Here is a 4,831-nt window from a genome sequence, read left to right as displayed (position 1 = left end):
AAAGAGCTCTTTTTGTGTTGGTGATTATATTCCACCATCCACCTTTGCTTTGTTTTTTTCTTAAGCATATATATTTTCAATCCAGATTAAATTTACTTCAAGGTAAAAGTTGACAAAGTTTGCTTAAAAGCCTATAAGCAACATTTTGAAATTAAAATATTTTTAGCCTTTTAACCACTTGTCTTATATTTTATAATATATAAGGTAATACAATGAGCTGATACAATTGGTAATAAATATTTAAATTGAAGCTGGTGTTTCAGCCTCACAATCAATATCTAATTATGTATTATATTAGGGAAATAATTCCAGGGGCCTTAATCTTGTCTTTAAGCTATATGGCCAATATGCCAATCCAACTGTTTATACTTAAGTATATTTTCAGTCTTGAATTAATAGGCTTCAAAATTATACTAAGATTTTTGGTTGAGAACATTGCAGGGTGATGGAGTGAATAATACATATGCACTATTTTTTTTCCCTATGCCTTTTTTCTTTGCTGACCTTACATAACACAATATATTTATATTGATTTTGTATTTTCAATTATTTTCTCACTTAATAAAGACTTTTTCTTATGGTTTTCCACACTAGCATAACCATTTTTTAATAAGATGAAATATAATAATAATGACACTTATTGAATGTTTACTGTGCACCAGGGACTGTTTTGTGCTTGTTATACAAATTTATTTAGTTCTCCCGAATAACATGCATTTGGTAGTATAACCCTCAGATGAGAAAACTGAGGCAGAGGAAGGTTAAGTTGCCCAAGAATACTCAGCTAATAAGTGAATTACAGAAGAATGGGAATTTAAGTAGAATAATTTTAGGGCATTGTCTGGCAAACTTTTTTTATGGTCAAGGGTCAGATATTAAGTAGTTTTGGCTTTGAGGGCCATCTGATCTCTATTGCAACTACTCAGCTCTGTGGTTATACCACAAAAACAGCCATAGATAATATGTAAATGAATGGGTGTGGCTGTGTTCCAATAATACTTTATGGTCACCGAAATTTGAATTTTATAGAATTGTCACCTGTCACAAAATATTTTATTTTGATTTTTAGAAAATGGTTTACAAACTACGATAAACATTTTGGCCCATTGGCTGTAGATTGCCAACTTCTGTTCTGGAGGGTAAGATCTTAGCCACTGTGTTCCTACTTACTTGCACATATCAAAAAGTGAAAAATCCAAAGTGTGTCTAATACTAATGGTGTTACCTAGTAAGGATAACTGCTTCTTCAAAGATACTACTTATTAGAACTACATTATTTTGGTTTGGAAGTTAAAAGCTTATCAGTTGAATTCTTGAAGTTCTCCTGAGTGTTTGCATTTTTTTCACCCTTAATTGTGAGTATAACCCTCTTCAGCCTGAGCCCATATAGTAAAAGTAAGGCCAATTTGTAATTGCTGGATTGCCTTCACCAAAGTGCAAACAGTGGAGTAAATCAGAGTGAGAGAACATAATGTTAGGTTCTGAGTTATGCTGTTTTGCTGTCTACATTTATAAATTAACCTGGTTCATCTTCAGAGCAGCATTTTGCTCTGTTTTGTGTGGATAGATTCTAATTCACAGCACCAGCAACTGGCATGGTTTCTTTATTATGGAAAATAAATTCCCAATAAGCCACCCAGCAGCATGATTAAATTTTGAAATAACATTGGCATTGTGGCCACATCATTTTAATTGTCCTCCCTGCCAGCCTAGTTTATCTTCATGACAACCACCTTATTCATTATCACCTATTACCAATCCAGAAGGCTCTCAGTGCACCATCTCCAAGGCAGTTCCAAACAATAAAGCCAGTTATACATCTAGACATGTCATATTGACACATAATTTGACCAGGGCTCCCAAGCTGTTGCATAGGCACCAACAACTTTCATTCGTCAGTGACTGACTCCAAGATTCTGCTTGAGAAGGGGAAGGCTAGGGCCTGGAGAACTTGTAGAGCAAGAAGGGAAGTAGTCAACATTGCTGTGGAGACAAGTTTCTCAACCTCATAAAACTCTACACTATCTCCACACCAGATGATGTTAGAATGGCACTGACTAACCTTACCAAGAAGGATGGAGAGATTATGCTGAGAAAATGAAGAAATATAAGAGATTTCAAATAAAAAGGTTTTAGATTATTGCATGGTGATAGGTTAGCTAGACAACTTGAACAGATCTTTGCCATAATAAGCATTGTGGTTGCAAATTCTAGATTCACTTGTATTACAGCCTTTAATCACTGTCATAATAATGCGTGTTTTTCCACATATGATCACTTTTGGCCTTTACTATGTAACTCACTCAAGCAGAATAGATATTACTGTCCTCCTTCACAGCTGGGGGAAGCAAGGCACAGATGGGATTCACTGATCACCTCAAGTGATTAGAAGGGCAGGTTAGCGCTGTGACTGGAGTGTTGCTCCAAACTCCCGGCCATTACTCCTTCTGCCATGGTATACTACATATAATTCCTAGGAATGGTGAAATACTGCTGAAGCAACCAGCCATTTATACAGGGGAAGGAAACAAAATACAAATTTTTTAATGCATTAATAAAACCAAATTTTTAAAAGTCTGTGGAGGGCCTTGATTTAGGAGACATGGATTCAAATCACCAAGTTCATAGATTCCTAGGAACATAAACCTGAGCTTGTCAGTTATAATCTTGAAGTCTTACTTTCCTCTTCTGTAAAATGTGAATAATAATATGCTACACAAGTTCTTGTGAGAATAGAATGAGACAAAGCCATCAGGAAGCATCTAGCACCCGTCTTAGCACTTGATTAACACCAGTTCTTTTCCTCCTTGAAATTGTGCATTATCTGAAGCCAGATGCACATGAGTAAAAACATTAGAGATATTTTCAATTATCTGTGCAATCTCTAAAGAACTTTAACTTGAAAAAACTTTTGCAGATGCCACTAAAATTTAAACTATCTCTTTTATTTACTTATTTACTGAGACCTGTTGTCCAGGCTGAAGTGCAGTGCTCTGATCATAGCTCACTACAACTCTTTTTTATTTTTAGTATTTCCTCTTACCCCTAGTGAATTGAAATTAGCAAATGAACAATAACAACAACAGCAAAACCCCCCAACCCCAGGATTATTTAGAAGTGGGAGATCATTAAAAGCTGATTTGTCCATGCCTATGTCCTGAATAGTATTGCCTAGGTTTTCTCTAGGGTTTTTATGGTTTTAGGTTTTACACTTAAGTCTTTAATCCATCTTGAGTTAATTTTTGTATAAGGTGTAAGGAAGGGATCCAGTTTCCATTTTCCACATATGGCTAGAAGTTTTCCCAGCATGGGCAAAGTCTTCATGACCAAAACCCTAAAAGCAATTGCAACAAAAGCCAAAATTGACAAATGGTATCTAATTAAACTAAGGAGCTTCTGCACAGCAAAACAAACTATCGTCAGAGTGAACAGGCAACCTACAGAATGAGAGAAAATTTTTGCAATCTATCCATCTGACCAAGGTCTAATATCCAGAATCTGCAAGGAACTTAAACAAATTTACAAGAAGAAAAAAAAATATCAAAAAGTGGGCAAGGGATATGAACAGACATTTCTCAAAGGAAGACATTTATGTGGCCAAACACATGCAAAAAAGCTTATCATCACTGATCATTAGAGAAATGTAAATAAAAACCACAATGAGATACCATCTCATGTCAATTAGAATGGCAAACATTAAAAAGGAAACAACAGATGCTGGTGAGGATGTGGAGAAATAGGAGCACTTTTACACTTTTGGGAGTGTAAATTAGTTCAACCATTGTGGAAGAGTGTGGCAATTCCTCAAGGATCTAGAACCAGAAATACCATTTGACCCAGCAATCCTATTATTGGGTATATACCTAAAAGATTATAAGTCATTCTACTATAAAGATGGATGCACATGTATGCTTATTGCAGCACTATTTACAACAGCAAAGACAGAACAAACCCAAATGCCCATCAGTGATAGGTTGGATAAAGAAAGTGTGGACATGTACACCATGGAATATTATGCAGTCATAAAAAAGAATGAGTTCATGTCCTTTGCAGGGACATGGATGAAGCTGGAAACCATCATTCTCAGCAAAGTAACACAGGAACAGATGACCAAACACTGCATGTTCTCACTCAAAAGTGGGAGTTGAACAATCAGAACACATGGACACAGGGAGGGGAACATTACACACTGGGGCCTGCCAGGGAGTGGTGGGAAAGGGGAGGGAGAGCATTAGGACAAATATCTAATGCATGCGGGGTTTAAAATCTTGATGATGGGTTGATAGGTGCAGCAAACCACCATGGCATACGTACGCTTATGTAACAAACTTGCATGTTCTGCACATGTATCCCAGAACTTATAGTAAAAAATTAATAACAATAATAATAAAAGAAATCTAGGTGGGCAGAACGCAAGGTCAAAAGATCGAGACCATCCTGGTCAACATGGTGAAACCCCGTCTCTACTAAAAATACAAAAATTAGCTGGTGGTGGCACACGCCTGTAGTCCCAGCTGCTTGGGAGGCTGAGGCAGGAGAATCTCTTGAACCTGGGAGGCAGAAGTTGCAGTGAGCCAAGATCGCACCACTGCACCCTAGCCTGGCGACAGAGCAGACAAAAAAAAAGAAAAAAGAGTTGATTTGCAAATTTTTAAGTTACATTTTTTAACTGTGGTAATATATGCATAACATAGAATTTACCATCTTGTTCCTAAGTTTACAATTCCATGGCATTAAGTACATTCATACTGATGTGCCACAATCACCATTATTTGTCTCCATTTCATCATTCCAAACTGAAATTATGTGCCCACTAAACAATTATTCCTCA

The sequence above is a fragment of the Hylobates moloch genome, unplaced genomic scaffold, assembly GCF_009828535.3.
Source record: "Hylobates moloch isolate HMO894 unplaced genomic scaffold, HMol_V3 SCAFFOLD_13, whole genome shotgun sequence".
NCBI lineage: Eukaryota > Metazoa > Chordata > Mammalia > Primates > Hylobatidae > Hylobates > Hylobates moloch.
This window is presented reverse-complemented; position numbering follows the sequence as displayed.